The sequence below is a fragment of the Rhincodon typus genome, chromosome 7 (assembly GCF_021869965.1).
Source record: "Rhincodon typus isolate 14 chromosome 7, sRhiTyp1.1, whole genome shotgun sequence".
Taxonomy (NCBI): Eukaryota; Metazoa; Chordata; class Chondrichthyes; order Orectolobiformes; family Rhincodontidae; genus Rhincodon; species Rhincodon typus.
The window spans coordinates 2365983-2372824 of NC_063338.1; the positions used below are offsets into that span (position 1 = coordinate 2365983).

The following is a 6842-nucleotide window of genomic DNA, read 5'->3' on the forward strand; positions in this document are numbered from 1 at the left end:
GGGCCTAGACCCTTCTGATGAAGGGTCTAGGCCCGAAACGTCAGCCTTTTTGCTCCTATGATGCTGCTTGGCCAAATGCCATTTTAACATTTATTTCAAGGGGCCTCGAAAACCAGAGCAGAGATGTAATACTGAGGCTGTATCAGCTCTGGTCAGGCTGTATTTGGAATATTATGAGCAGTTTCGGGACCTGTACTTAAGGAAGGATGTGCTGGCACAGGAGGGACTCCAGAGCAGGTTTACAAGAATGATCCGAGGACGAAGGGCTTGTCATAAAAATAGAGGTGAGAACTCTGGGTCTATATTTGATGGAGTTTAGAAGTATTAGGGGAATATAGGAAGAATAGATTGGCAGGCAAATGAGGAGGAATGGCAGTTTTGAATAGGGTAAACATCATTGCTGTAACTGGAGGAAATATTTCTAAAAATATCATCCAGTGAAAATATATGGATTGAAATTAGAAATAAGAAACGAATGATCAACTTCATGGGATTGTACTACAGGCCCCTCAATTGTCAGAGGGAAACAGAAGAACAAACACGTAGAGAGATCTCAGATATATGTAAAAATAATAAGGTTGTAACAGTAGGTGATTTTAATTTTCCAAACACTGACTGACATTACTATACTGTTGAAGGTTTTGATGGTGAAGAATTTGTTAAATATGTTCAAGAGAATTTTTCCAGACTGGAGACCTGTCACCAGGGGTGTTCCACAGGGATTGGTTCTGGGTCCTTTTTTGTTTGTCATTTATACAAATGGTTTGGGTGAGAATATAAAAGGCATGGTAAGTAAGTGTGGAGGACACCAAAATTGCTCGGATAATAGACAGTGAAGAAAGTTTTCTACGATTACAACTGGATCTTGATGAAATAGGTCAATGGGCTGAAGAATGGCACATGGAGTTCAATCTGGATAAATGCAAGGTATTGCATTTTGGTTCAAGAAACAAGGGTAGGGTTAATCCAATTAATGGTAGGGCCTTGGGTAGTGTTAAAGAATAGAGGGACCTACGGGTGCAGGTATATAATTCTTTCAAGTTTGTGTCACATATACACAGGGTGGTTAAAAAGGCATTTGACACACTTGCCTTCATTGCTCAGTCCTTTGAATATAGGGGTTGGGACGTTATGTTGAGGTTATACAGGACATTGGTGAGGCCTCTTCTGAATACTGTGTCCAATTCTGATTGCCCAGTTATAGGAAGGATACGATCAAGCTCGAGAGGGTTCAGAAGAGATTTACCAGGATGTTGCCAGGTATGGAATTTTTGAGTTTTAAAGAAGGGCTGGATAGGCTGGGACTTTTTTTCAATGTAAGAAAGTTGAGGGGTGACTTTATCAAAGCTTATAAAATCATAAGGTGTATAGATAAAGTGAACAGCAAAGTTCTTTTCCCTTGGATAGGGGAGTCCAAAACTAGAAGGAATATTTTTTTTAAAGTGAGAGGAGAAAGATTTAAAAGGAAAGCAAGGGGCAACCTTTTCAAATAGAGGGCAGTGTATATGTGGAATGAACTGCCAGAGGAAGTGGTAGGTACAAGTACACTTAAAAAGTTTAAAAGACAATTGGAAAGGCACCCGAATAGGAAAAGTATTGGACCAATACTGACGTTTCAGGCCTTCCTGTTCCTCTGATGCTGCTTGGCCTGCTGTGTTCATCCAGCTCTACACCTTGGTATCTCAGATTATCCAGCATCTGCAGTTCCTACTATCTCAGAAGCAAGTGGGATTACTTCAGTTTGGAAAACCTGGTCAGCATGGACGAGTTAGACTGAAGGAAGCTACAGAACTTGGGGAAATAAATCTTGATGTTTTGAAAATAGTTCACATTACAGGAGAGGAAGTGCTCAAAATCTTAGAGAATATAAAGGTGGATAAATCTCCAGTGCCTGATCTAGTGTACCACAGGACATTGTGGGAAGTTAAGGAGGAAATTGCGGGGCTCCTTGCAAAAATATCTCTGTCATCTATAAATATGCATGAGGTATAACGGATAACTGGAGAGTGACTAATGTTATCCCTTTGTTTTCGGAGGAATGTAGGGAGGTGCCTGGGGACTATAGACCTGAGAGTGTGACTTTGTTGGTGGGTAAGTCTTTGGAGGTGATTCGGAAAGATAGCATTTGGACAGACAACGAATGATTCGGGATAGTGAGCAAGGTTTTGTGCAAGGGAAATCGTGTATCACAAATTTGATTGAGTTTATTGATGAAGTAGACTAGAAGACTGAAGAGGCCAGACAGTAAACAGTTGACCTTATAGAGGTTTATAAAATGCTGAGGGGCATAGATAAGGTGAATGGCAGGTGCCTTTTCCCTAGGGTGGGCGATTTCAAGAATAGGGGGCTTTTTTTTTTTAAGATGAGAGAAGAAAGATTTAAAAAAAGACATGAGGGTCAATTGTTTTTTAAGCACAGAGTGGTTCATGTGTGGAATGAACTTTCAGAGGAAGTGGTGAATGTGGGTACAGTTACAACATTTAAAAGATATTTGGATAAGTACGTGAACAAGAAATGTTTGGAGAGATATGAACCAAATGTAGGCAGGTGAAAATACCTTAGTTTTGGATCATGGTCCGCGTGGACTGATTGGACCGAGGGGTCTGTTTCAGTGCAATCTGACTCTATGTGACTGAACCTTACAGAACACAGAGGCCTGGATATATGGACATGGAGAAGATGTTACAACTAGTGTGAGAGACTAGAACCCAAGGGCACAGCCTCTCAGTGAAGGGATGAACCTTTAGAACTGAGATTAAGAGGAATTTTTTCAGCCAAACAGTGATGATTCTGTGGAACTCATTGTCGTAGAGGGCTGTTGGGGGCAAGTCATTGAACCTATTTATGGCTGAGATCGATAGGTTCTCAATTGGAGAGAGGATCAATGGTTATGCAAGAAAGCAGAAGGCAGGAGAATGGGGTTGAGAAACATAACAGTCATGATCAAATAGTGGGGCACACTTGATGGGGCGAAGAGCCTAATTCTGCTCATACATCTTGTGGTCTTATGGTTATTGTGGGTGACTTCAGTCTGCACATAGATTCAGCAAATCAAATCAGTAACAAGACCATAGAAGAGAAACTCTTGGAGTATGTATGAAATGGTTTCCTGGATCGATACATTAAGGACAAGAATGGAGGACAGGCCATCCTGAACTTCATATTCTGTAATAGCCGAGGGTGGGTTAGCTCAGTTGGACGGACATTTGGTTTGTGATGCAGAGTGACACCAATAGCACGTTCTCAATTCCTGTACCAGCTGAGGTCACCAAGAAGGTCCCACATTATTAAACCTGCCCCTTTCCAGAGGCATGGTGACCCTCATGGTTAAAGCACCATTTGTCGTCTCTCTCCCTCTGAAGTGGGAGACGAGTCCTATAGCCTTCTGGGACTATGGCAAATTTAATTTCAACATTTTACTTGGGTACTGGGAAGGAAATAATTGGTATCCCAGCTGTGAGCGGCCCAAATGGCAGAATGAAGAACTCCGTGATAGAACTCTTCATTAAAATGGAGAGTAACATATTTGATTCTGAGACTGGGGGCCAAATCTAAATAGAGGAAATTACAATGGTATGAGGTGCACGCAGATTACAATAACTTGGGGAACATAAACTTAAAGGGATGACAAATATTTAAGAGCACTTGGAGGAACTGCAACAGTCGTTCATTCCTGTCTGGCACAAAATAAAATGGGAAAGATGACACTGCCATGGCTAACAGGGATATTAGTGACAATGCTGGTTCCATGGAAGGGGCATACAAATTGGCTAAAAAGAGCAGCAGACCTGAAGTCTGTGAGCAGTTCAGATTTCAGCAAAAGAGGACTAACGGATTGATTAAAAGGGGAAAAACAGAGTATGAAGATAAGCTTGTGGGGAACATACAAACTAATTGTAAAAGCTCCTAAAGATATAACGAAGAGAAAAAAATAATGAAAACAAATCTCTTACAATCAGAAACAGGCTAAGTTATAATGTGGAATAAAGAGAGGCAGACCAATTAACTACATATTTTGGTTCTGTTATCAGAACAGATGGCACAAATAATATCCCTAAAATGCTGGGCAACACTTGACAGGAAGCATCTGAAGGAAATCAGTATTAGCAGAGAAATGGTGTTGGGTAAATTGATGGGATTAAAAACTAACACATCCCAGCACCTGGTAATGTAAACCCCAGAGTACTTAACCAAGTGGCCCACGAGATAGTGGACACATTCTGAAACCAGGGCTTGACTCTAAATAGAGGAAATTGATAATTATTATTCAAGACTCTATAAACTCTGGAACAATTCCTATGGATCGGAGGGTAGCTAAAGAAACCCCACTATTTGAAAAAAGGAGGTGGAGAGAAAACATAGAATTACAGACCGGTTAGCCTAAACCTGGAAAACAGTGACAGGATTGGACAGTCAGTCAGCATGGATTTACAAAAGGGAAATCATGCTGGACAAATCTGCCGGAATGTTTCAAGATTGCAATGCTTAGAGTTGATGAGGACGCAGTGGATGTGGTTTACTTGGGCTTTGAGAAGGCATTCAAAATGTCCCACAGAAAAGATTAGCATGAAAAATTAAAACACATGGGATTAGGAAAGTGTATTGACACAGATACAGAACTGGCTCACAGACAGGAAACAAAGTTCAGGAATAAACATGTCATTTTTTTGAGTGGCAGCCAGTGACCAGTGTGGTACTGCAGGCATCAGTGCTTGGACCTCAGCTATTCACAATATCTGTTAATGAATAAGTTGAGGAAATTTAAATGTCATATCTCCAAACTTGTAGATAGATGATATGAAGCTGGGTGAGTGAACTGTCAGGAGGATGCAGATGTGCTTCAGTATGATTTGGAGTTGCGTGAGTGGGCAAAAATTCAAAGCGGATGAAGGATAATGTGGATAAATTGGAGGCTAACCCATTTGATTGCAAAAACAGAACACAATTATCTGAATGGCAATAGGTTGGGAAAGGAGGAAGATGCAATGACACCTGTTTGTCCTTGTACACAAGTCGTTGAAAGTAAGCATGCAGGTGCAGCAGAAGGTGAAGAAGGCAAATGTTATGTTGATCGTCATAGCGAGGGAAGTTGAGTACAGGAGCAGGGATGTCTTGCTGCAATTGTAGAGTCTTGGTGAGACCACACCTGCAATATCGTGTACAGTTTTGGAATCCCTATCTGACAAAGATGTTCAGGCTATGGAGGCTGTACAACAAAGGTTTACCAGGCTGATTCCTGGAATGGCAGGATTGACGTATATGAACAGCATGGATTGGTTAAAACGAAATTCACTGGAGTTCAGAAGAATGAGGAAAGATCTCGCAGAAACCAATAACACTGTAACAGGTTTAATGAGGTAAATGCAGGAAGAGTGTTCTCAATGACCAGGCTGTCCAGAACCAGGGGATAAAAGTTTAAGGGGATGGGGTAGGCCATTTAGGACTGAGATGGGGGAAATTTTCTTTACTTAGAAGCTTGTGAGCCTGTGGAATTTGCTGCCACTGAAAGCAGTTAAGGCCAAAACATGGAATGTTTCCAAGAAAAAGACAGATATTGTTCTGAGGGATCAAAGGGCATGGGTCTAAAGTGGGAACAGGCGACTAAGTAGAATGATCAGCCATGATCATACTGAATAGCACGGTGGGCTCGAACATCACGATGGTCTACTCCTGATCCTACTCTCTATGTTTCAATTCTGTTGAAGATGGGATAATAAAAAAGAAATGATTGTAACTCCCACAGACATCAGCACTACCTTATCACCACTGGATGAAAATCCTGTAACTCCTTGTGGAACAGCAATCTAGGAGTAGCTTCACCACAGGGACTGCAGCAGTTCAAGAAGGTCAAGGAGATGCAGTGACTTTGGACGGTTCCGGACTGATTGCTCTGTCTCTCATTTTCTATCCGGTTCTCAAATTGTTGAACATTCTGAGAAAAGCAACATAGGAAATAAGAAAATATTTATGGAAGTTTGCTGAAACTGTGTACATTCATTGCTGACTTGGAAATTAGACAAAGTTTTACATGCCTCTGAACAACTCATTATCTCACGATTGCACAAAGGCTTGGCATCCATTATTTGAAACTGTTTAATTCAACTGACAATTTACATTAATTTTGTTTTCTGTTTAAAGTATCCCTTATCTGTGTCTGTCATCAGTGAGAGTGTAGGTTATGAACAAAAAAGATTGTGTTTATATCAGAGATATTGATTACATTGCTTAGTTGTTTAAGTTTGTTTTGCTCAAGTTATTGTGATTTCTTTTCTATAAACTTGGTGTCCAAGATCTGTTATTCATAAAGTCTGGTTAGGAACATTTGGGCAATTTAAATGGCCACTCAATGTTTAATTTAGAAGTAGAAATGGAATTAGAATTCAGTTTCATTGTCACATATACACAAGTACAAGCAGACAGGAGTGCAGTGAAACATTTACAATTCTCCATTTTGTGGTATAAAATTACAGGTACATAATGCCACTGTGTTGTGAATCCAGTGATAGTGGCACTAATCTGTTCTTGGTTGCTATCCTTGTGCTGTAACAATTACTTGATGGTCAATGATAGCACAGAAGCAGAAATGATCTTCAGTGCAGGACAAACAATTCCTGACCATGGGAAGATATAGTTGGGAAATCAGTAACATATAACCAATGATGGCCAACAACGGAATCTACATTCAGACACAAGCAGCAGAAATAATAACAAAATACCAAACAAGGTTCAAATAAACCCATAATGACAGGAGGGAGGGGAAGAGTTGGGGGGAACTGGTGGGGAGCAGGGGAAGGAGTCAGCTGGAAAGTGGGAGAAGGAGGAACAGTGAGACATAGAATGGG

At 40.7% G+C, this 6842-nt stretch overlaps 1 protein-coding gene across 2 annotated transcripts in view; it reads right to left on the reverse strand.

Moving 5' to 3' along the window:
* LOC125483574 (zinc finger protein 3-like) overlaps nt 1–5930 on the reverse strand; it is an 11615-nt gene extending 5685 nt beyond the window's left edge. For both annotated transcript variants that reach the window (XM_048599488.1, XM_048599486.1), the window contains exon 1: nt 5757–5930. The gene's annotated coding sequence lies outside the window, so the exon portion shown is untranslated. The remainder of the gene's footprint in view (nt 1–5756) is intronic.
* Between the last annotated feature and the right edge of the window lie 912 nt (nt 5931–6842).